Genomic DNA, 27,881 nt, shown 5'->3' with positions numbered 1-27,881 from the left:
AACTAAATCTGAGGGGGGCGCGATGGGGAGGTTCCCTTGTTAGATGCCAAAGTGGTTAAGGCGACTGGTCTCGTTAAGCGGGAAAGCTGTGTTCGAGTCCCGGCCAGCACAAATTTTCACATGTTGTTGTTGTTGTGGTCTTCAGTCCTGAGACTGGTTTGATGCAGCTCTCCATGCTACTCTATCCTGTGCAAGCTTCTTCATCTCCCAGTACCTACTGCAACCTACATCCTTCTGAATCTGCTTAGTGTATTCATCTCTTGGTCTCCCTCTACGATTTTTACCCTCCACGCTACCCTCCAATGCTAAATTTGTGATCCCTTGATGCCTCAAAACATGTCCTACCAACCGATCTCTTCTTCTAGTCAAGTTGTGCTACAAACTTCTCTTCTCCCCAATCCTATTCAATACCTCCTCATTAGTTACGTGATCTACCCACCTTATCTTCAGCATTCTTCTGTAGCACCACATTTCGAAAGCTTCTATTCTCTTCTTGTCCAAACTACTTATCGTCCATGTTTCACTTCCATGCATGGCTACACTCCATACAAATACTTTCAGAAACGACTTCCTGACACTTAAATCTATACTCGATGTTAACAAATTTCTCTTCTTCAGAAACGATTTCCTTGCCATTGCCAATCTACATTTTATATCCTCTCTACTTCGACCATCATCAGTTATTTTACTCTCCAAATAGCAAAACTCCTTTACTACTTTAAGTGTCTCATTTCCTAATCTAATTCCCTCAGCATCACCCGATTTAATTTGACTACATTCCATTATCCTCGTTTTGCTTTGTTGATGTTCATCTTATATCCCCCTTTCAAGACACTGTCCATTCCGTTCAACTGCTCTTCCAAGTCCTTTGCTGTCTCTGACAGAATTACAATCTCATCGGCGAACCTCAAAGTTTTTACTTCTTCTCCATGAATTTTAATACCTACTCCGAATTTTTCTTTTGTTTCCTTTACTGCTTGCTCAATATACAGATTGAATAACATTGGGGAGAGGCTACAACCCTGTCTCACTCCTTTCCCAACCACTGCTTCCCTTTCATGCCCCTCGACTCTTATAACTGCCATCTGGTTTCTGTACAAATTGTAAATAGCCTTTCGCTCCCTGTATTTTACCCCTGCCACCTTCAGAATTTGAAACAGAGTATTCCAGTTAACATTGTCAAAAGCTTTCGCTAAGTCTACAAATGCTAGAAACGTAGGTTTGCCTTTTCTTAATCTTTCTTCTAAGATAAGTCGTAAGGTTAGTATTGCCTCACGTGTTCCAACATTTATACGGAATCCAAACTGATCTTCCCCGAAGTCCGCTTCTACCAGTTTTTCCATTCGTATGTAAAGAATTCGCGTTTGTATTTTCCAGCTGTGACTTATTAAACTGATAGTTCGGTAATTTTCACATCTGTCAGCACCTGCTTTCTTTGGGATTGGAATTATTATATTCTTCTTGAAGTGTGAGGGTATTTCGCCTGTCTCATACATCTTGCTCACCAGATGGTAGAGTTTTGTCAGGACTGGCTCTCCCAAGGCCATCAGTAGTTCTAATGGAATGTTGTCTACTCCCGGGGCCTTGTTTCGACGCAGGTCTTTCAGTATTCTGTCAAACTCTTCACGCAGTATCTTATCTCCATTTCGTCTTCATCTACATCCTCTTCCATTTCCATAATATTGTCCTCAAGTATATCGCCCTTGTATAAACCCTCTATATACTCCTTCCACCTTTCTGCCTTCCCATCTTTGCTTAGAACTGGGTTGCCATCTGAGCTCTTGATATTCATACAAGTGGTTCTCTTGTCTCCAAAGGTCTCTTTAATTTTCCTGTAGGCAGTATCTATCTTACCCCTAGTGAGACAAGTCTCTACATCCTTACATTTGTCCTCTAGCCATCCCTGCTTAGCCATTTTGCACTTCCTGTCGATCTCATTTTTGAGACGTTTTCACATGTCATCGATAAATTAGTCAACTTAGATTTGCAATTTGTGATCCAAATTTCGAAACATTTAATGAACAGCTGTGGATCATCACGCATTTGTATAACGTGCATTGTCATCACATACATTGTACAATAACATAATAAGTACAAAACACCTATGTTGATAATGGAATGATGAAGAAGTTATATATTTAACCATTCCGAGATTGCGTATAACAAATTAATTCGATAAAGATGTACAGAAGGCAATTCACAAAACTCCTTAGAACAAAAAGAACCTGATAAACAAAACACAGAAAGATACATAGTTGAAAAACTGTGAGAGCAAGCATGAACTTCCTTTATTTAGTGAAAGGAGAATTCAGGAAGCAGAAATAAGATTTTACAGAGCTGTATTAGAATGCAGTAGCTAGCCAGAATTGGAACTCGTGACATGGAGAATGAAATGTGTATCTATGGATATGAAAACGAAGTCTACGATAGCGAAACAAATGGGGCAAACACGACACCAAAACGGCTAACCAAAGATTGTCTGCATCATTTTCGACACATAAACCAGAACGGAAGAGACATCAAGGAGATATGTATAGCAACTACGAAATCCCTAACGCTTATTGTGTGTAAAAGACGAAGATCTTATACCGAAAAGTCTCCATGAAGTAGCACATAGTCAATTCGTCTGACTGTTAAGTCCAGCGTTTAACTGGTAGCTAGAGTTGTGAAAATACCGTAGATTCCACTGACTGTCATAAGTAAACCCTAACTACCGTACTGTTCCTACTAGCTTCGGTCAATCAAGGTGGCACCCGCATTACCTGTAAGTTAGGTGTGTTGAATGTATATCGGGCTTTACCTAATAACGATCGCCATCATTACATGTGCAATCAGTGTCTTACTAGATTCCTCTAATAACCGGAAACGTTAAATCGTCTAGAAACTGAGTGAGGATATATAAAGGGCTGCATAACTTACGGAACATTTATGTTCTGCATAATTATCCTTCTGTCTGTTACCTAAAAAGAATCAGTATTTATAGCAAAATTGGGCTTGTAATGCGTAATCCAAATTTTACCCGGAAATTATTGATCTGTGTCATGAAACAGAGGGATGTTGTAGGAAAAGTAAGGAAAACATCAGAGATCTATCATATAGCGCTAGAAAACCCAATTTATTAAAGAAAAAGAAAATAATAAAAAAAGAAAACGAAATACAAAAATATATCAACATCGCATCAATACTTCGTCGAATTTATATAAAATATGTTTCTGTTATTCATAAACAACTTTCGCATTTACCAATGACAACAGGAAACTGTTACATATAAGCATGATGAAGAACATTGTTTCTTTCCTTTGCTATTGCCTGCAGGGCGCAGGGTCGGCAGGGTTAAGGACGGATTTGGCAAGTTTAATTTTAAGGGGTTTCCGGATGCCCTTCCTGCCGCCGCCCCATACCATCTGGGACAGAATTAGTGTACCCCAGCTGTCTACGTCTAGTGTAAATCGTGAAATAGTGTGAATGTGTTTCAAATATCTGCGAATCGTGTAACTGAGGCGGGACGTGGGGACCAGACCGGTATTCACCTAGTAGGATGTGGAAAACCGCCTAAAAACCACATCCAGGCTGGCCGGCACACCAGCCGTCGTCGTTAATGCGCCGGGCGGATTCGATCCGCGACCGGCGCGCCTACCCAGGTCCAGGAAGCAGCGCATTAGCGTTCTCGGCTATCCTGGCGGGTGATAAAGGACTTTCTATTGAGTACAAAATAACAACAGTTTATGTGTGTGTCCATGTAAACTTTACTTGCATCAAGAGTAACTGCTTTGTTCGCATGAAAGCGGATAAGTTACGCGATCAACTAATTTTTATTACTTGTACGGTGCAATATATATTCTCTATGAATATAAAATGCACAATGGACGAACACCGAATGATGTGCGGTTCTAATTGGTTCAAAACAAATAAAAAACAAAGAGAAGTTCTCGGCTCCCATTTTCTCTCTTCCACACTCATTTACATTCCTTCCTACCAGTCTTAAAAATACTACCCACAATTCCTACCATTTACTACGTCATTTATGTGATGTTCCAAAACCACCGAACTGTATTTTTGTTAGGTCACAACTTTACTGGTAGCGTGTTGAGGCTGGTGCGGGATGGGCAATTACCCACTTTGCGGCGGCATGCCGAGAGCCTGTTTTGGTGGCGCGGAGCCTCTTAGTGGAGTGCATCCAGCAGACACAGCGCCCCAGCGACCCACATGTGAGTGCACCGAGAAGCAGGCGGCGACCCGCGTCGACGGTCCGTTAGCGGCCCAACAGCTGCCCGCTACGGGCTGCCAGCACGCGGGCTGGGTTGTGCGCTGACTGCCTGCCGCTGAGGTCGCAGACGGCAGTCTTGTTCAGGCAGCAGTTTCCGAAAGGTACCCGCATACATAGAACTACAACTGCGGTCGAGCTCTGATTTCATCAAATTTAAACTGTTTGTGACTTAGAAGTAGTTACTTCAGATTGTCGCTGATGCTTGGAAACTATCAGAAATGACCTGCCGGTTTCCCTGAAATCACAGTCATAACACTTCTGTTCATTTTTGTTTGCTGCAGCAGCGCTCCAAGTGGCCATTAAGCTACACGTTTGAGTAAGGTATCAGATGAGTGCGAATAGTATTGTTTATATTGATTTACAACATTGTTTTTACGATGGTGAGCGTACTTAGTGTCATAAAAATTGAAAGTAAGTAAAAAGTGACACCACAGTTGTCTTTCTCTAGCTTTCTAAGAACCTTGGGAGATATGAAACGGTACATTAGAGAACAGTTCATATTTGATTCTCTTGTAACCTATAGATACACTACTCGCCATTAAAATTCCTACACCAACAAGAAATGCAGATGGTAAACGGGTATTCATTGCACAAATATATTATACTAGAACTGACATGTAATTACATTTTCACGCAATTTGGGTGCATAGATCCTGAGAAATCAGTACCCAGAACAACCACCTCTGGCTGTAATAACGGCCTTGATAACCCTGGGCATTGAGTCAAACAGAGCTTGGATGGCGTGTACAGGTACAGCTGTCCATGCACCTTCAACACGATACCGCAGTTATTGCGTATTGGCGTATTGTGACGAGCCAGTTGCTCGCACACCATTGACCAGACGTTTTCAATTTGTGAGAGATCTGGAGAATGTGCTGTCCAGGGCAACAGTCGAACATTTTCTGTATCCAGAAAGGTCCGCACAGGACCTGCAACATGAGGTCGAGCATTATCCTGCTGAAATATAGGGTTTCGCAGGGATCGAATGAAGGGTGGAGCCACGGGTCGTAACACATCTGAAATGTAACGTCCACTGTTCAAAGTGCCGTCAATGCGAACAGGTGGTGAACGAGACGTGTAACCAATGGCAGCCCATACCATCACGCCGCGTGATACGCCAGTATGGCGATGACGAATACACGCTTCCAATGTGCGTTCACCGCGATGTCGCCAAACACAGGTGCGACCATCACGATGCTGTAACCAAAACCTGGATTCATCCGAAAAAATGACGATTTGCCATTCGTGCACCCAGGTTCGTCGTTGAGTACACCATCGCAGGCGCTCCTGTCTGTGATGCAGCGTCAAGGGTAACCGCAGCCATGGCCTCCGAGCTGATAGTTCATGCTGCTGCAAACGTCGTCCAACTGTTCGTGCAGTTGGTTGTTATCTTGCAAACGTCCCCATCTGCTGACTCAGGGATCGTGACGTGACTTCACGATCCGTTATATCCATGCGGATAAGATGCCTGTCATCTCGACTGCTAGTGATGCGAGGCCGTTGGGATCCAGCACAGCGTTCCGTATTACCCTCCTGAACGCACCGATTCCATATGCTGCTTACAGTCATTTGGATCTCGACCATCGCGAGCAGCAATGTCGCGATACGATAAACCGCAATCGCGAAAGACTACAATCCGACGTTTATCAAACTCGGAAACGTGATGGTACGCATTTCTCCTCCTCACACGAGGCATCACAACAACGTTTCACCAGGCAACGCCGGTCAACTGCTGTTTGTGTATGATAAATCGGTTGGAAACTTTCCCCATGTCAGCACGTTGTAGGTGTCGCCACCGGCACAAACCTTGTGTGAATGCTCTGAAAAGCTTATCATTTGCATATCATAGCATCTTCTTCCTGACGGTTATATTTCGCATCTGTAGCACGTCATCTTCGTGGTGTAGCAATTTTAATGGCCAGTAGTGTAGTTATTGAAGCGTGTCGTTTTCTTTTAAGAATGAAAAATGGATAGTAAACAGCAGAGTACCTACCCTACCCCGCACCGCCGTACTAAGCGAGATCCTAATTGAGGTGGTTTGCCGTTGCCTTTCTCCGATCGTAGTGGGAATAAATGACGATGATGATGAAGACGAAGACGACACAACAACACGCAGTCATCTCGAAGCGGGTGAAAATCGCTGACGCCGCCGGGAATCGAACCCAGGATCCCTTGCTTGAGAAGCGAGAACGATACCGCTAGACCACGAGCTGCGGTCTTTGTGCACCATACTTCCAGTCAAATCAGTGAATGTGGAACGTAGGAAACTCGTATGGAACCCAGTTCCTACATTATTTACCGTACTAAATAAGCCATCCCAGTTGTAGCATACGGGAGAAGTACATAGACGTGATAATAAAATGTCAAAAGCAAGGACACTCTTTCCCCAACACAGAACGGACCAATTCCACTAATATCGCTACATCTGAGTCACAAAACGACAAGAATCTTCAACATATTCGCTTTTGAAGAAAAGTGGTTAAATTTACAGAAATATTCGTGTATTCGAAAGTCGAGAGAGAAGTGTAAGAATTTGCGAATCATTACGCGCAATACAAAATTTGTACGTGCCAAAGAAGCGCCATCACAGTAAGAAGAAACGACATTAATATGTTTCTCATGCATGAAATGTATGTTTACATTCTCTTGACTTTAGGGTATGAGATGGATACGCATACTCCAAAGAATTTATTCGTGAGTAAGTTGTACCATATATCACCGTGTCAGTGAGATTCGGCTTTTTTCACATTTATTTAACTATCATTCATGTCTCTCCATAATCTACTGTCGCTTTGAACGCGGAAATACAATGACTACAATATAATTTAAAACAAATAATAATCTTGCGATTGCCTTCTCGTCGCTAGGGGCGCTAGTGTCGTTCCAACCATTATACGGTAGCAATTTTCACAGCAATGAGTATGGTGACTGTATGTGTTAGTCTGCGCCTGAAACTGCAAAAACCAGGGCATTCGCAGAGCTCTTTGTATGCACTTGTAGCTATCGAACAATTAAAAATAAACAATATTTTGTATTGTCAATTTCGTTTTGTTATCACGTATTTAGCAGATCGACTATACAGCGTGGTCCATTGATAGTGACCGGACCAAATATCTCATGAAATAAGCATCAAACTAAAAAACTACAAACAACGAAACTCATCTAGCTTGAAGGGGGAAACCAATTGGCGCCAGGGTTGGCCCGCTAGATGGCGCTTCCATAGGTCAAACGAATATCATCTGCGTTTCTTAAATGGGAACCCCTATTTTTATTACATATTCGTGTAGCACGTAAAGAACTATGAATGTTTTAGTTGGACCACTTTTTTCGCTTTGTAATAGATGGCGCTGTAATAGTCACGAACGTATAAGTACGTGGTATCACGTAACATTCTGCCAGTGCGGACGGTATTAGCTTCGTAATACATTACCCGTGTTAAAATGGACCGTTTACCAATTGCGGAAAAGGTCGACATCGTGTTGATGTATGGCTATTGTGTTCAAAATGCCCAACGGGCGTGTGCTATGTATGCTGCTCGGTATCTTGCACGACATCATCCAAGTGTCCGGACCGTTCGCCGGATAGTTACGAAATTTAGGGAAACAGGAAGCGTTCAGCCACAAGTGAAACGTCAACCACGACCTGCAACAAATTATGATGTCCAAGTAGTGTTTTAGCTGCTGTAGCGGATAATCTGCACATCAGTAGCAGACAAATTGCGCGAGAGTCTGGAATCTCAAAAACGTCGGTGTTGAGAATGCTACATCAACATCGATTGCACCCGTACCATGTTTCTATGCACCAGGAATTGCATGGCGACGACTTTGAACGTCGTTTACAGTTCTGCCACTGGGCACAAGAGAAATTACAGGAAGATGACAGATTTTTTGCACGCGTTCTATTTAGCGACGAAGCGCCATTCACCAACAGCGGTAACGTAAACCGGCATAATATGCACTATTGGGCAACGGAAAATCGACGATGACTGCGAAAAGTTGAACATCAGCGACCTTGGCGGGTTAATGTATGGTGCGGCATTATGGGAGTACGGATAATTGGCCCCCATTTTATCGATGGCAATCTAAATGGTGCAATGTATGCTGATTTCCTACGTAATGTTTTACCGATGTTACTACAAGATGGTTCACTGCATGACAGAATGGCGATGTACTTCCAACATGATGGATGTCCGGCACATAGCTCGTGTGCGGTAGAAGCGGTGTTGAATACCATACTTCATGACAGGTGGGTTGGTCGTCGAAGCACCATACCATGGCCCGCAAGTTCACCGGATCTGACGTCCCCGGATTTCTTTCTGTAGGGAAAGTTGAAGGATATTTGCTATCGTGATCCAACGACAACGCCTGACAACATGCGTCAGCATGTGCGAACATTACGGTGAAGGCGAACTACACGCTGTTGAGAGGAATGTCGTTACACGTATTGCAAAATGCATTGAGGTTGACGGACATCATTTTGAGCATTTATTGCATTAATTTGGTATTTACAGGTAATCACGCTGTAACAGCATGCGTTCTCAGAATTGATAAGTTCACAAAGGAACATCTATCACATTGGAACAACCGAAATAAAATGGTCAAACGTACCAACGTTCTGTATTTTAATTTAAAAAACCTACCTTTTACCAACTGTTCGTCTAAAATCGTGAGCCATATGTTTGTGACTATTACAGCGCCATCTATCACAAAGCGAAAAAAGTGGTCCAACTAAAACATTCATATTTCTTTACGTATTACACGAATATGTAATAAAAAAGGGGTGTTCCTAATTTAAAAACGCAGTTGCTATCCGTTTGACGTATGGCAGCGGTATCTAGTGGGCCAACCATAGCGCCATCTGGTTTCCCCCTTCAAGCGAGACGAGTTTCGTTCTTTGTAGTTTTTTCGTTTGAGGCTTATTTCGTGACATATTTGGCCCGGTCACTATCAATGGACCACCCTGTATGTTGCCTTTCACTCTGCAGTGGAGTGTGAGCGGCTTTGAAACTTCCTGCTAGATTAAAACTGTGTTGTCACACCGGGACTCGAACCTGGAGCCTTGCTTTGTGTTGCCTTTACCGACTGGGCTGTCGAGGCATGAGTAATGACCTGCCATTACACCTTCAATTTTGGTAGTACCTCTTTCCAAATTTCATATACACTACCAGATCAAAAATATCTGATCACCTATTAGTGCCATCAATGGTCATTAATATGTGGTGTGTCCAACTTTCACCTTTGTGACCGTTTGAACTCACTGAGCCACTTTCAATGCTATTTCTGAATGACTTTGGGGGAAGAATAGTCAGCTCACCCTCAAGAGTCGAAACCAGAGAAGGTAGTGATGTTGGAGGCTGGAGGGAAGTCGACGTTCTAACTCATCCTAAAAGGTGTTCCATTAGTTTAAGGTCGGGGCTCTGGACAGCATCCATTTTAGCGATGTTATTGTCTACAAACCGTTGGCTCATAGAAGGTGCTTTATGAAAGTGTATAGTGTCTTGCTGATACAAACAGTCATTGTCTTCGAACGGTTCCACTTTTGTATGCAGTACCTAACCCGAAAAAAGTGTTCCTATCCTCCATTCTTAGTTCTCTTAAACAGTATGAGGGGACCACACTGTAACCACAGAAAAAACCATACTGTGACAATATCTCCTCCGTTGTTCACTGTTGGCACTACACATGACGGCACGTACAGTTCTCCAGGCATTTGCTGAATTCAAACCCTTGCATCTGATTGGCACAAGGTATAGCTAGTTAGTTAGTCTGTTAGTTTTATGTTCTGTGGATCACTTGTATGATTAATTGTAATGATGTGGAACGAGTCATTTTACATCCACAGTACACATTAATGTGTATATATGGCTATGTGCTGATCATCAACATAATTGTTTTGGGTCTATTGCGAGATAATAATTCTTATCCATCACCTTTCACACATTACAAAATTAAAAATTCTTTTGTGGCATAGAAGGAGTTGTCAAAGAGAATTTTTTTTCAGTTTGTTTTCAAATTTAACTCGGGTGTCTATCAGACATTTTATATTATTGGGTAAGTAATAAAAAATTGGTGGCAACATATATCCCACTTTTTATGCTAAAACAATCTTAAAATGGTTTAATGAATATAATTTTTTCTTCTTCTGCTGTAATTATCACATCATTATTCCTTTTGAACTGTAGTGGAATATTTGCAACAAATTTCATGAGGGAATAAATATACTGTGTGGCAGTAATCAAAATGACTAACTCCTTAAACAGACGTCTGCAAAACGATCATGGATGAGCATTGCATATTATTCTTACAAAACGTTTTTGAGCCATGAAATCTTTCTTTCTTTCTTAAACATCAGTTACCCACAAACTTTATTCCACATGACATTATCAAAATATGCTATTTCGAGTGTAATTCGCATGAAAGTGAGCACCTAAAAATCTGATGTTTGCATCTTAGACATTATTTCCTTACTAAGGTTTACACTTATCATTGGTGTAGTACCCCTAGACGTGGAAAACTGAATGTGCTGTCTCTTTTTCAAATTGAGAGTGAGACCATTTGCAGATACTACTCAGTAATATTTTTTGAACAGTTGCTGCATGTATGTTTGCACTGATTACAACACTAGCATCATCTGGAAAAAGAACTAAATGTTAGACAAAGGATGTTTACTTGTATGACAAACAATAGTGGACCTAAGATTGAGCCTTGTAGAGCCTGATCAGTTTAAATATAGTTACACACTGAACATTTATGAGGCTTTCTTCCAATATACAGATATCGCTTACTAATTCCCACCCACCATCTTTTACACATTACAGTAATAGAAAAATTATGTACAGAGTGAAACATTTTCTGGTTGTTTTCAAATTTTACCTTGTTGTCTGTCAAACTTTTATATCACTGTGTATGTGGTCAAAAAGTTTTGGTCGCAGCATTGTGCACCTCTCTTGCGCTAAAGAAACCTTATTGTTGAATAATGAATGTCATTTTTCCATCTGATATTTTAATTATGTGCTACGTCATTGTCTCATTTGAATTCTAGTGTGTTATTTACAACAAACTTCATGAGGGAATAAATATATTGTGAAGCATTAGTCAGAATGCCGAACTCCTTAAACAGATGTCTACAAAATGATTGTGTGTCAGTACCACATATTGTTCTTGCAGCAAGTTTTTGGGCAATGAAGACTCTGTTTCTTAAAGATGAGTTTCCCCAGAACATTATTCCACATGACATTTTTAAATGAAAATATGCAAAACAAGTCAGCTTAATGATTGTCTCTCCCCAAGTTTTGCAATGATTCTAAGTGGAAATGTGGCTGAACTAAGTTGTTTTAGGAGTTCCAAAATGTGCTTTTTCCAGTTTAAATTTTCATCAACATGGACACCTAAGAATTTTGAAGTTTCCATCCTATTTATTGTTTCCTCAGCAAATGTTAACGCTTGCAATCGGTGTAGTGTCCCTAAATGTTCAGAACTGAATACATTGCGTCTTTTTGAAACGGAGTGTGAGGCCATTTGTAGGAAGCCACTCAATGATACTTTTGAGGACATTGTTTACAATTTCTTCTGTTTCCATATGTGTATGTGGACTGACTAAAAATACTAGTGTCACCTGAAAAAGTAAGTAATTCTGCTTTTTGAGTATCAGACGAAAGATCGTTCACATGTATGACAAGCAATAGTGGACCTAAGATTGAGCCTTGGGAAACCCTTAAGTGATCTCTCCCCAGTGAGAATTACGTCCACAGACTACTAAGTACAGCTTTCGGCATTCTTTTGGTTTGGTATGACATTGTCTATTGATTGACTATACTACCAATCCATATAACGTCAATTTATCTAGAAGAATACTGTGATTCACACAGTCAGATATCTTAGATAGATTGCAGAAAATACCAACCAGCTTTATTTTATTATTTGATCGTTGTAAAACTTGTTGAGTGAGCATGTGAGTGGCATTCTCAGTGGATCAATTTTTCTGAAATCCAAACTGTGATACGCTGAGGATATTATTGTTGCTAAGGTGAGATATTTTCCAGAAAACATCAAGTTTATCATAAATTGTGGATAACGACGTCAGCAGCGAAACAGGTCGGTAGTTATTGAAATATTTCTTACCATCTTTCTTAAACAGGGTTTCGACAACGGCATATTTCAGTCTCTCTGCAAAAATGGCTTAAGTTAGTGATGCATTAAATATTTCCGATAAGACTGGGCTAATCATAAAAGAATATATCGATCACTCCAAATAGCTCGTCACCAGTGATGCACGGTCTAGTGGCGTTTCTCTTTACATCACCTCAAGCCTCACTTAGCACTAACTACAGAAATGTAAGCTGTTTAGAGAACTCACAAAAAATTTAAATCAGTGTAGTCATATAGGAATTCGAATCGGTGCTCCCTTGAATAAGATGACAGCATTTTATGACGAAATGTATCTTCTGAAAGAAAATAAATTATTCCAGCAACAACATAAAAACTATTTGGAACACAATAAAGATGAGGCAGGAAAGTGGAATCAGGAAAAAATGAAGAAGTTTTTAAGACTAATTATGAACTGATCAAAGATAGATCTAAAATTATGGACGATATCAGTAAGCTTTTTTACGTAAGATGCAGATAGACTGCACTTTCTTAGTGGATACGTTACAGTTTCCAAACAAGTTTAATACTTTTCAACTCTTGATTTTTACGAGTATTATTCAACATACACAGTTTTGTTAAACATAACATATAATTTTCGATAGCAGAACTTCCTGTCATAATGGCTTTTGAAATACTGGTTGAAATTACTTGCTAAATCGCTAGTGTCTGACTGACTGCAGGCGACAATTGCTCGCAACACTGTCAGTGATACATCACTCGTGTGTGGATCGCTTATTGAACTTGTCGCCTATGAAACTTCACGTTGGTCAGATCACGAGACACACAATGATCTAAGAGGTCATATATAAATGACACTCATTACTATAAACTACGTATCACCGAAATGAATCACGGCATTGTTCAAGAACGTCTATAGTGTGCAAACCTATGGCGGAAAGTATGACTTCATCACCAAAGTTGGTAGCGAGTGGAGTCAACATATCGACAGCTCGAATTCTAGCGACCTCTACAGATACATTACAACGGAGCCAAGAAAATGTGGGCGGAATGTACTGGTATTGAGGATTCGAACTACAATGTTACGAAGACTATTTACCTTACCCACTTTATTCCGTGGTAGGGAAGCAGAAACAACAATTTCAGATCGCATGAATAAGATGCCTATGATTTAAAAGGAAAATCAATTTTCCGACAAAAATACAGCTTAATACATAAAATCCGCCAACGCCAACCATGCCTTAGACATTTTTACAGAAGTACATTATTGCTTACGATACATACATGAAAACCATGAATTTCAAGATACCATGACGATGTACTCAACTTGCTGAACGCTCTTTGTATGAATGAATGCATTTTTTAAATTTATTTATTTAACCTTCAGCGTGAATACAGCATTTAGTCATTAACATTTAAAAGGAAAACTGAAATTTCTTAAACTTAGACATGAGCTTATTTCATTAAAATAACTGAACATTGCTTCACCATTGGGTAAACAAAGACAAGCTAAACAATGAAGTAAAAAACAAAATACTCTGAGGTTTGTGAAGTCACTACTCTTGCTAAGTTCTGAGAGGAATTGTTCTCAATCTTGATCGGCCTCGGGCGGGTGAAACCTAAATGATTAACATTCCCCCCGCATCTGAGTTGCTGCAGTCACAAGTGTCACAAATTCAAAGTTGTGAACACGAAATAAATGAGCAAAAAGGCCGGTGTGATTAAATCTCATCCTCGCGATTGTAAAAACCGCTCTGCGGTGTACTACGGTGAGCTGAATATGTGGCGTTATACCCAACAACAATATTTTCCTTTATTTATAAATGATGTTTCCCGTTTCTCTTCCCATGCTATCTGACTTCCATCTTAACTTGATGTATGAAGTCGGTGAGAGGCAACTGGATGTCTAAGAACACTCCAGATACAGCAGCTCCCATGGCCAACTGGTCTACGGTTTCGTTATACAAAACTTGAGCTTTAATCCAAAGTAGACAAATACATTTATTTCTTCGAGTGCATTCCGTTACTTCATTAGCCACGTCGATAACAATTTTACTGCTACCATTCTCCAAATTATTGTTCTCTATGGCACTAACAATCCTTTTAAAATCAGAAATAATCAAAATGTTTTCCTCATTCTGGGTTAAGGAGTACTTACTGACCTTTATGACTCCTGTTTCTTCCACCGTATAAGAGGAGGCTGATAAAGGCAGCTTTTACTGTTCAAAGTGACCCGCTCTTGGACATAAAACAAGACACCCTGCTTAAGACAATATTCTTGATCCATCCGCGTAAATACGAAGAGCTTCCAGGGAGATACGTGCTGGCTATCAGATTAAGGTTATTGCCAGAGTATGCACTAAATTCAAATTAAAGAACTGGAGCGAAGAACATGCAGAGACGGAAAGACAATACATACAGAGGAAGTCTTTTTGTTGTTATAATACTTTTGGATAGGTGTTTCAACGATAAAAAGGTTCTAAAAAGATTTGGACGAACGACTACAGAAAGAACTTGGCTGACAACTTCGTACGAGCATGTATAATTTGTAGTATTCCCATTCAGTACTCTTCTTAAACACAGCAGTCACGAAAGAAACTCTGGATTAAAGTATCGAAACTATGAAGGTAAAAATTCAAAATATACACATTGCAGAGATGTAACAATGTAAAATCTGAAACAGGAGGCGAATGCTCGTAATGACTAGGAGTATTTTCATTTCATTCTGTAGACAAGGATCGTAACCGATCCTGTCGAAACGTATTCCAAAAACATCACTTCTGTAACAGCTGTTATCCACAATGTACAACAATAAAATGAAGTAAGATCATATGCAGATTGCACATTTAGTCTTAAGGCAGAAGCATTATTGGCAATAAAGTAAAATGATAAACAATATGACCACGACACAGTTTCCGTGACACTTTGGTCTGATATCGTACGTCGTAATAAATACAGGTGAAGCGAACCGTCGTTCTGATGTACGCTTCCTTAAAGTGTCAGTCAAGAGAAAACGTCTTGATAAAAGTGTCTAAACTACGAGGACAAAAATATAAAATATAAAAACCTAAAAAGCATAAAATATCTTAAAATTTAAAAACATAAAACTGGATCTTCTGCCCTTGAGAAACACCGGTCTTAATTATTTGTTTCTTGTACATATGGTATACTGGTCATCTTACCCTATACATTGGAGCTGTTTTCCTGAGAATTTCGAATACTATGGACCATTTTATATTGCCGATCTCCGTATCTAGGTCGAAAAATCCTATAATCCTGTCTTGAGCCGCGTGGGGTAGCCTTAGCGCAAGTTAGTTTAAGTTAGATCAAGCTGTGTGTAAGCTAAGGGACCGATGACCTCAGCAGTTTGGTCCCATAACATCTTACCACAATTTAATTAAACTCGTCTGGGTTTGATTCCATCTTCGATTTTACCTTAATTACTTTTCTGGTTTTGAAATGTCCGATATGTAAATGTATATTGAAACTGCTGTTGTTTATCGGCGAAAAAGCGCTATGAGAATAGTAATAGGTAGATGTTGAGTTCTATAAAATTTCAAAATTTATCAGTTTTTTAATAAAGCGTTTCACAACAGAATTTCGCTCTCTTGCGCATGGTAAATGAGGAAATTCCTTACGTACTACAGCTTATGTAGTAGTGACGCAAGCAGCTTTTGCTATTTATAGTGGCATCAAGATTTAATAACAGCTGTACGACGCAGCCATGGACGTAACTACAGTCTTGGGGACCACGGGATAAGTCTGTACTTAAAGCGGGGCCCCCTCCTGCATGCCCACCCCATTGTCACCTCATCAAAATGCCACCCACATATCGTCCCTCATCCCTGTAACGCGATGAGATCAACAAATTTGTAGATATTCTCAATTTTGTCGAAAAATAGGGCTGATTTCTGACTAGCATCTTAACCTCTGCAGACCCTTTAATGACTAGACTCAAATTTTGACTTTTTTTTTTGCACACAATTGCAAACGCTACACTTGTTGAATGCTCTTTCATAACCTTGACCAAAACGCTTGCTTATATCTTGTCCCTTTCGTACTATAGCTTCAGTTAACTGGTGTTCTAGGCCGATCGTTGACCTGAGTGAATGGGATAACTTATTCTGATGTCTTAATCTCAGAATGATTTTCAAAATAATCTTTGATTATTTGAACATAGCGACAGACTTGTCTCTTTGAACATAGCGAAAGACTTGTCTTGTGTGATCAATTTCACTAATTTTTCCACTTTTCCTCTCTATTTTAATTTTCCCTTATTTCTTCCCCTATCCTTTGGGGATAACGGCTCTGTATCTTGCCGCTCAACGGTTTCTTTAATTGTACGGTGGTTATTTTCCTCATACCTTCTTAGGGAAAACAAGACAAATCACGACTGACGCAGTTTTCAACAATACAGTGGTCTCTCCAGCGTCCTATGCCGTTGACTAGCAACAGACTGAGACGAGTCGAATGGCGAGCAAGACGAATGCTTCCGTCCCCATTCAGCAAAATCTTAAGACAACCGTGGAACACAGTGACAGCACGGAGCCAATCCTTGACACCCGAAAGTCAGACGTCAAATCGGTTGCAGCTGTCTATAGTCGCATCTTCTCACAAGCATGTATGTTTAATGAAAGGGGAGACTTTCAACACCGATTTATTTTGTTTTGCAGAACAGTCATCCAGACAATTTCTCGTGATTTCTCTGGGGTATTTTATGTTGGAGAAACAAGAATTTTGTAAATCTTGTAATTACAGAAAATTCATGTTTCTCCAACATAAAATACCGCAAAGAAATCACGAGAAATTGTCTGGATGACTGTTCTACAAAATAAAATAACTCGGTGTTGAAAGTCTCCACTTTCATTAAACATACGTGCTTGTGAGAAGATGCGTCCATAGTCAGCTGCAACCGATTTCACGTCTGACTTTCTGGTGTAAAGGATTGGTAGAAATCAAATGCTGTCTGATGGCTTACCTGCTGACTGCTATCGTTGCTCCGTGCTGTCACTGTGTTCCACGGTTGTCTTAAGATTTTGCTGAATGGGGACGGAAGCATTCGTCTTGCTCGCCGTTCGAGTCGTCTCAGTCTGTTGATAGTCAACGGCATGGGACGCTTGAGAGACCCTTGTATTGTGGAAAACTTCGTCATTCGTGATTTGTGTTGTTTTCCCTAAGAAGCTACGAGGAAAATAACCACCGTACAATTAAAGAAACTGTTGAGCGGCTAGTGTTGGGAACATTCATATTTTACTCTTTGATGTGTTATATGTATGGTAGTTAATGTTTTCTCCTTGATCTTCGTTATGTACATCGCTGAATAAATGGTCTCTAAAAATGTGTGTTCCTGGCAATATGATGTATTGCGTATTTGATTAAAAGGTCAACTTTATAATCTCACAGAGGACTAATTAGAGTCAATACTAATAGGTTATTGGCCCAAGAGAGTTTAGTGAACTTTCCATACCAAAGAAATAAACTGATAAATCAAGGTTACAAAATTTTCGGGTGTGCTCAACGTGTTGCTATCTTTTTTTTTCAGAGAAACTTTCAAGATTTATTTGTTTAACTATCTGAACATATTCTCGATGGCTTTGGGTGGACAATCACTGTTTGATTTTGAAAAGTTGAAAAGTTGACCGACATGACAAACTACAACGATTGGAAATTCACGATGGAAATGTACCTGAAATATGAGAGACTATGGGACACAATTGCTGGCACTGACGAAGATGAGAAGATTGTACAGAAAGCATCATCCAAATTATGTTTATCTGTAAATTCATCAGTGTATCCAAAACTTCGTGGAGCAACGACTGCTAAAGAAGCATGGCAAAACTTTGAAGATAAGAGTTTATCTAGTTATATTGGGCTGCTACAATGCTTAATGAATATACGATTGGCTTCTGAGAAAAATATGGAGGCGTATTTGTCGAAAATTATGTCACTTGCTCAACAAATTCGAAGTATTGGTAAGAAAATGGACGATGATTTCGTTGCTGCAATTATGCTAAGTGGATTTCCAGCAGATTTCCAACCCTTGATTACGGCAATTGAGAATTCGGGTGTCAAGATTACTAGTGATTTAGTTAGTTAGCGATTAATTCAAGAATCGACGAAACGTCAGTTTGCATCCACAAATGAGACCACAGATTCGGCGCTGGCAGTTAGTAAGCAGGACAGTAAACACGAGAAGACGAATATCCAACGTGATGTGCGAAATATCAAGCCCTTTAAGTGTTATAAATGTCAGAAACCTGGCCACAAGGCGAATGAGTGTAGAACAAAGAAGAAACCAAATAAATTTTCAAATTCTGCGAATGCAGTGAGAACTGAAAACGAAACTGTGTTAATGGCTCTAACTGCATCTTCGCATCATAATGATGGCTGGTATGTGGATTCCGGGTGTTCACTATACATGACGAATCAAAGAGGCTCGTTCAACACTTCCCAATCGACCACAGCTGCTAAAGTGACAGTAGCAGATAATAGCAATCTTCAGGCTATTGGAGAAAGCGATGTTCATCTTCGAGTCACTTGTGACGACAAGAATAAACAGGTAACTGCTAATGATGTTGCGTATGTTCCAAGCCTTGCATACAACCTACTGTCGGTTAGTCAGATGACAAGACGTGGATTGTGTGTATTGTTTGACAATGTGCAGTGCGGTGTATACAATAAAAGTGATGTAATTGTTTCTGGAACACCAGTTGCAACTGCAACTCAAATAAATGGTATGTATCGATTAGATGAAGTGCATCATTACGCAAATGTTGTAGAAATTGACAGTTATGAATTGTGGCATTGAAGATTGGGACATTTGAATTGAGTAAGCATGCATTTATTAAAAGAAAAAATGGCTGATGGACTCAGCTGCACGAACTTCAATTTAGATCCGTGTATTCCCTGCATAAAAAGTAAACAGTCTCGACAACCTTTTCCTAAAACATCAAGTAGAAGAGCAAAAGATCTACTTGACATTGTGCATTCTGATGTTTGTGGACCAATGTGCATCACGATATCTTCTCACTTTTACGGATGATCTGTCAAGAAAATCTTTTGGTTATGTGTTAAAATCAACAACAGAAGTCTGTGACACATTCATCGAATTCAAAGCACGAGTAGAAAATGAAACTGGTCGAAAAATCAAAATACTTCTAACAGACAATGGAAAAAGAGTTCGTCAATCGCCGCATGAAGCTATTTTTAAAGAGGAATGGAATTCAACATGAAACAACTCCTTACACGCCAGAACAGAATGGTGTTGCAGAACGCTTCAATCGGACAATCATTGAAAAAGCAAGATCAATGTTAACAGATGCAGGTCTAAGTAGACAATTTTCCACTGGAGCTGTAAACACAGCAATTTATTTGAAGAATCGATCTCCAACAAAAGTTGTTAAGAATGTCACTCCTGAGGAATTATGGAGTGGTAGTCGGATATATCTGCGTCATTTACAAATCTTATGCCGAGCATTTGTACATATACCAAAAGAAAAAAGGACGAAATTAGAAGACAAATCTGAGGAACTTATCTTTGTTGGATATTGCGAAGATTTTAAAGCATTTCGTCTGATTGATCCAAATTCACCAAAGGCAATTGTGAAAGCCCGTGATGTGCAATTCATCGAAAACTCAAAGTGCACTTGTGGAAACAGTATTCCAAAACAGTAACCCAATTGACGAAAATCGTATGGACAGTCTTCAACTAGCGCCAGCAACTAACATCATTGAAGAGGTAACTGGACTGACACAACCTGTTGAAGTTGACAGAAATGAAGTTTATCTTGAATTACCACAAAGTGACACAGAGAAAACAGTAAATAGCAACGTACATAGTCACACGGAAGTTGTGCAGCCAAAAATGCAACCAGAAATTAGAAAATCATCACGTGAAAGAAAACCAAATACTAAATATTGTAATGATGATTTTTCTTGTCTTGCTTGTATTTCTGAACCAAGTTCGTATGAAGAAGCAATGAATTGTGATGACTGTGAAAATTGGAAGGAAGCCTTAGATAATGAATATAAATCTTTACTTGAAAATGAAACATGGATTTTGACTGATTTACCACCAGGCAGGAAGGTAATTAATTCGAAATGGGCGTTGAAGGTTAAAGAAACGTCAAATGGTGAAATTGAGCGTTATAAGGCTCGTTTTGTAGCGAAAGGTTATTCCCAAATACCAGGAACAGACTTTAATGAAACGTTCTCGCCTGTTGTTCGTCATTCTTCACTTGGCATCCTGTTAGCTTTACAGCTGAATTTGGTCTTGACATTGAACATATGGATGTTCAAACTGCATTCCTATAAGGTGGCCTCGAAGAAGTTTACATTCGTCAACCTGAAGGCTACATGAAGAAGGGGGAGGAGATGAAGGTTTGCAAGCTGAAGAAGGCAATTTATGGTCTAAAACAGGCGTCACGCGATTGGAATATGAAATTAGATGTGACATTACATAAAATGAACCTAAAGAAGTCAGAATGTGATTCTTGCATTTACTTCAGAATTGAGAAACAAAATATACTCATTATAGCTGTTTATGTAGACGACTTGATCACTTTCTCTAATAGAAATAATAGGTGGAAGAAAGAATTAAAGAAAGAACTAATGAATCAGTTTAAGATGAGAGATCTTGGTTAACTTAGTTGGTGTCTTGGCATGAGAATACAACGAAACAGGAAACAAGGGATGATTAGTATTGATCATGGCTGCATCGTACAGCTGTTATTAAATCTTGATGCCGCTATAAATAGCAAAAGCTGCTCGCTTCTCTACTCCATAAGTTGTAGTAAGGAATTTCCTCGTTTACCATGCGCAAGAGAGCGAAATTCTGTTGTGAAACGCTTTATTAAAAAACTGATAAATTTTGAAATTTTATAGAACTCATCACCTGCCTATTACTATTCCCATAGAACTTTTTCGCCGATAAACAACAGCAGTTTCAATACGCATTTACATATTGGTCATTTCAAAACCAGAAAAGTAATTAAGGTAAAATCGAACATGCAATCAAACCCAGACGGATTTCATTAAATTGTGGTGAGATCTTACGGGACCAAACTGCTGAGGTCACCGCCCCTTAGCTTACACACTACTTGATCTAACTTAAACTAAGTTACGCTAAGTCTACCCCGCTCGGCTCAAGGCGGGATTATAGGATTTGTCGACCTAGATACGGAGTTCGGCAATGTAAAATGGTCCATAGTATTCGAAATTCTCAGGAAAACAGCTCCAATGTGTAGGGTAAGATGACCAATATACCATATGTACAAAAAACAAGATAAATAAGACCGGTATTTGTTAAGGGCAGAAGATCCAGTTTTATGTTTTTAAATTTTTAGATTTTTTATGCTTTTTGGATTTTTATATTTTATATTTTTGTCCTCTTAGTTTAAATACTTTTATCAAGACGTTTTCTCTTGACTGACACTTTAAGGAAGCGTACGTCAGAACGATAGTTCACTTCACCTCTATTTATTACGACATACGATATCAGACCAAAGTGTCACGGAAATTGAGTCGTGGCTATATTGTTTATCATTTTTCTTTATTGCCAATAATAGTTCTGCCTTAAGACTAAATGTGCAATCTGCCTATGATATTACTTCATTTTATTGTTGTACATTGTGGATAACAACTGTTACAGAAGTGATGTTTTTGGAATACGTTTCGACAGGATCGGTTACGATCCTTGTCTACAGAATGAAATGAAAATACTCCTAGTCATTACGAGCATTCGCCTCCTGTTTCAGATTTTACATTTTTACATCTCTGTAATGTTAATATTTTGAATTTTTACCTTCATAGTTTCGATACATTAATCCAGAGTTTCTATCGTGACTGCTGTGTTTAAGAAGAGTACATGAAAATGAATGCTGACTTGACCTGCATCGAGTATTACGTTCGACATAAAACTAAAATGTCACGAAAATAGTGCCACGTTCATTTACATTGTTTACCTTTCTACCTTAATGTACCTAACGGGTTTGTTTTTAAGAAGGAATATTCTGTACATTATCTTACTTAATTTTTATTACTGTAAACTGTGATTTTTTCTTAGTCATCGATCTTCTGACTGTTTTGATATGGCCCGCCACGAATTCCTCTCCTGTGCCAACTTCTTCGTCTTAGAGTAGTTCTTGCACTTGCGTCCTCAATTATTTGCTGTATGTGTTCCAGCCTCTGTCTTCTTCTGTAGCTTTTAGCCTCTACAGCTTCCTCTAGTTTCATACAAGTTATTCCCTGACGTCTTAATAGATCTCCAATAATTCTATTTCTTCTTTTTGTCAGCGTTTCCAACATGTTCCTTTCTTCACCAATTTTGCGGAGAACCTCCTCATTCTATACGTCATCAGTACACTTAGTTTCCAATATACTTCTGTAACACCACAACTCATTGCCTCGATTCTCTTCTGTTCCGGTTTTTCCATAGTACATGATTCACTACGACACATTGTCCTCTAAACGTATATTCTCAGAAATTTATTCTCATATTGAGGCCTATATTTCGTAGATGTCTCTTGGCCAATAATTCCATTTTGCCCAGTGCTGGTTTTTATGTCATGCTCCGTCCATCATGGATTATTTTGCTGCCTAGGTAGTAGAATTCCTTAACTACATCCACTTCGAGAACCTCTAATTCTGATACGTTTCACACTGTTCTCACATCTTCTACTTCTCATTACTTCGTATTTCTTCGATTTTCTCTCAATTCATGTTCTGTAGTCATTAGACTGTTCAATACATTCAACAGATCCTGTAATTCTTCTTTACGTTCACTGAGGATATCAATGTCAGCAGCGAATCTTGTCATTGATATCGTTACATCTTGAATATCAATCACACCCTCACCCCCATCGCTTCCTCGATGTATAGATTTAACTGTAGGGGCAAAAGGTTGCATCCCTGCCTGACACTCTTTTCAACCGGACCACTTCGTTCTTGGTGTTCCAGTCGTACTGTTCTTGTTTCTTGTACATGTCGTATATTACCCGTCTCTCCCTGAGGCTTATCCCTATTTTCCTCAAATTTTGAATATCTTGCACCATTTCACATTGTCGAACGTTTTTTCCAGGTCGACAAATCCTATGAACGTGTCTTGATATTTCTTCAGTCTGGCTTACATTATCAACCGCAACGTCAGAACTGTCCCTCTCGCTGCCTTTACATTTCCCAAAGCCAAACTGATCGTCATCTAGCAGATCCCAAATTTTCTTTTCCATTCTTCTGAATATCGTTCTTATCAGCAACTTGGATAAATGAGCTATTATGCTGTTAGTACAATACCTCTCGCACATATCAGCTCTTGCTGTCTTTGGACTGTATGGATGATGTTTTTTCTGAAAGTTTTATGATATGTCGCCACTCTCAAAGATTATACACACCTTCGGTGAATAGTGGTTACGTTGTCACTTCCACCAATGGTTTTAGAAATTCCGATGAAACGTTATGTATCCATCTGATCTTAAGTCTTCCGAAGCTCTGTTAAGTTTTCACTCTTACTGAATCCTCTACATTATCCATATCTACTCCAATTTCTTCTAACACGTCATCAGACAATTGCTATCCCTCGGACAGGGTTTCAATGTACTCTTTGCGCCTGTCCGCTCTCTCCTTCGGGTTTAACAGTGGACTTCTCATGCACCCTTACAGTTGCCGCTCTCGTATTTAATTTCACCAAAGATGGTTTTGACCTTTCTGTATGCCCAGTCCTTCAGACGATCATTTCTTTTTCTGTTTTTTTTTTTTCGAATTTCCTACAGCCATTTCACCTTGGCTTCCCTGACGTTCCTATTTCATTCCTTCCCTGAAGTTCCTACTTCATTCCGAAGTATCCCTGTTTTCTCCCTTCTTTCGTCATTGAGATGCAGTATTTCTTCCCTTACCCATGGTTTCTTCGCAGTTACCTTCCTTGTACCTACATTTTTCTCTCCAACTTCTGTGACTGCTCATTTCAGTGATGTCCACGCCTCTTCAACTGAACTTCCTACTGTATTCTTCCTTATCTCGGTATCTACAGCTTTCCTTTCTCAGTACTTCTTATCCTATTTATTCCAAGCTGATTCTTCCGTACGATTCTCTTAAACTTCAGTCTGCTACTCTTCATTACTAAACTGTGATCTGGGTCAGAATTTTCTCCTGGTAGTTATGACTTCCTTTGCAGGCTGTATGGTTGTTTAGTGGATACAGAAGCGAGGATTAGATGCTGTTTATGAACAGAGAATTCAGATATTAATTTATCCTAGATCTAATATCAAATAGTAAAAATAATACGTAACTTTGTTGCAGTATTTGCAGTGTCAGTTCCTAAAAGTAGGTTTGAATGTAGAAGTGCGTACAGATACAAAAGATTTATAAATCTGTCACTCTTCAATAAAATGTCTATTCAGAAGACGCCGAGCCGTGGTACTGCGCAGGTCTGTAATTGTTATTCAACTGGTAATCACACAGAAAGCGGTCAGTGCATGAGTGTTCGAAGTTAAATACACCCGCCGCTGAAGCTCCGTAGAGGGAATGCTTGCCTGTCATTGGCAGCGGCGTAATCGTTCGCATCAGCGCCCTCGTACGACTGTGGCGGCTGTAGGAAACGCGGCGGTGTATCTGGCGGCGCACATATTTAAATGCGCGCCCCACCGCGTGCACCTCATAATCCAATATCTGATTTCGGAATCTGTGTCTGAACATGATGTAATCCCGCTGTAATTTTTACGTGTCTCCAGACCTTCCCTTGTGCTTCCTGAACAGAATATTCTCTAGCTGAGATTCATTGCAGAACTCAATTAGCTTTTCTCCCCTCTCATTCCTACTATCATGCCCATATTTTCCCGTAACCCTTTTATCTACTTCCTCTTTTAACCGCTTTCCAATCCCCCATGATTATTAGATCATCATCTCTCCTTATACAGGATGGTCTATTGATAGTGACCGGGCCAAATATCTCATGAAATAAGCATCAAACGAAAAAACTACAAAGAACGAAACTCGTCTAGCTTGAAGGGGGAAACCAGATGGCACTATGGTTGGCCCGCTAGATGGCGTTGCCATAGGTCAAACGGATATCATCTTTTTTTTAAAATAGGAACCCCCATTTTTATTATATATTCGTGTCGTACGTAAAGAAATATGAATATTTTAGTTGGACCAGTTTTTTTACTTTGTGATAGATGGGGCGGAAATAGTCACAAACCTGTAAGTACGTGGTATCACGTAACATTCCGCCAGTGCGGACGGTATTTGCTTCGTAATACCCGTGTTAAAATGAACTGTTTACCAATTACGGAAAAGGTCGATATCATGTTGATGTATGGCTATTGTGATGAAAACGCCCAACGGGCATGTGATATGTATGCTGCTCGGTATCCTGGACGACATCATCCAAGTGTTCGGACCGTTCGCCGGATAGTTACGTTATTTAAGGAAACAGAAAGTGTTCAGCCACAAGTGAAACGTCAGCCACGACCTGCAACAAATTATGATGCCCAAGTAGGTGTTTTAGCTACTGTCGCGGCTAATCCGCACATCAGTAGCAGAGAAATTGCGCGAGAATCCGGAATCTCAAAAACGTCGGTGTTGAGAATGTTACATCAACATCGATTGCACCCGTACCATATTTCTATACACCAGGACTTGCATGGCGACGACTTTGAACGTCGTGTACAGTTCTGCCACTGGGCACAAGAGAAATTACGGGACGATGACAAATATTTTGCACGCGTTCTATTTAGCGGCGAAGCGTCATTCACCAATAGCGGTAACGTAAACCGGCATAATATGCACTATTGGGCAACGGAAAATCGACGATGGCTGCGACAAGTGGAACATCAGCGACCTTGGCGGGTTAATGTATGGTGCGGCATTATGGGAGTACGGATAATTGGCCCCCATTTTATCGATGGCAATCTAAATGGTGCAATGTATGCTGATTTCCTATTTAATGTTCTTCAACGTTCTACTGATGTTACTGCAAAATGTTTCACTGCATGACAGAATGGTGATGTACTTCCAACATGACGGATGTCCGGCACATAGCTCGCGTGCGGTTGAAGCGGTATTGAATAGTATATTTCATGACAGGTGGATTGGTCGTGGAAGCACCATACCATGGCCCGCACGTTCACCGGATCTGACGTCCCCAGATTTCTTTCTGTGGGGAAAGTTGAAGGGTATTTGTTATCGTGATCCACCGGCAACGCCTGACAACATGCGTCAGCGCATTGTCTATGCATGTGCGGACATTACGGAAGGCGAACTACTCACTGTTGAGAGGAATGTCGTTATACGTATTGGCAAATGCATTGAGGTTGACGGACATCATTTTGAGCATTTATTGCATTAATATGGTGTTTACAGGTGATAACGCTGTAACAGCATGCGTTCTCAGAAATGATAAGTTCACAAAGGAACATGTATCACACTGGAGCAACCGAAATGAAATGTTCAAACGTACCTACGTTCTGTATTTTAATTTAAAAAAAAACCTACCTTTTACCAACTGTTTGTCTAAAATTGTGAGCTATATGTTTGTGACTATTACACCACCATCTATCACAAAGCGACAAAAGTGGTCCCACTAAAACATTCATATTTCTTTACGTACTACTCGAATACGTAATAAAAAATGGGGTTTCCCGTTTAAAAGAATGCAGTTGATATCCGTTTGACCTATGGCAGCGCCATATAGCGGGCCAACCATAGCGCCATCTGGTTCCCCTTCAAGCTAGACAAGTTTCGTTCTTTGTAGGTTTTTCGTTTGACGCTTATTTCTTTAGATATTTGGCCCGGCCACGATCAATGGACTACCCTGTATATAGGATTAGCCATTCAATATTCTAGTATAGTTTCTCTATCTCTTTATCTTCCGGTTGCGACATGGGCTTGTATACATGAACAATCGTTGTCGGCGTTAGTTTGAAGTCGATTCTAATGAGAACAACCTGAACCATGTGGTCCTACTTTCCGTGGTTTTTAAGAATCGCGCCATCTACTCTCTGAATCACTGTCTGTGAAAGTGACGCTCCCTGGCGGCTGTTGTCACGACCTTAGTTCGTAGCGGACAGGGAGGACTACTTCTTTCTCGGAACCTGCAGGAAACGGAACTAGGTACCGGTATGAGCCACCTCCGGCGGTTGTGGTGATACGTTTTCCTCGTTGTATTGCCGTGGCGTGGAGTCATGTATTTGGGTATTGCGCGAGTGGCTTCCCACCGCGCCATTCTGGGCAGTACAGTGGAGTTGCATACTGTTTAGTATTCTTCCGAGTAGCTGAAGTACTTGAAATATTTTGCCTAGTTGTTTCATCGCGGCTACTCATTTGTCAAATGTTGGAAGCATCGTATAAAGTTATCGTTTTCTCCCAATTGTAGAAAGAGATGTTCCTTATAGGGATCGGCAAGTTGACGGCTCCACGGTTTCGCGGTGAGAGTACGTGTGTTTTTGTTTCTAATCTGGCATGAATCACGTATTGTGAAATGCGATACTGCAGTGACTGTGTTATTCTGAATTACTATG

Source organism: Schistocerca americana, chromosome 3 (genome assembly GCF_021461395.2).
Source record: "Schistocerca americana isolate TAMUIC-IGC-003095 chromosome 3, iqSchAmer2.1, whole genome shotgun sequence".
NCBI lineage: Eukaryota > Metazoa > Arthropoda > Insecta > Orthoptera > Acrididae > Schistocerca > Schistocerca americana.
This window is presented reverse-complemented; position numbering follows the sequence as displayed.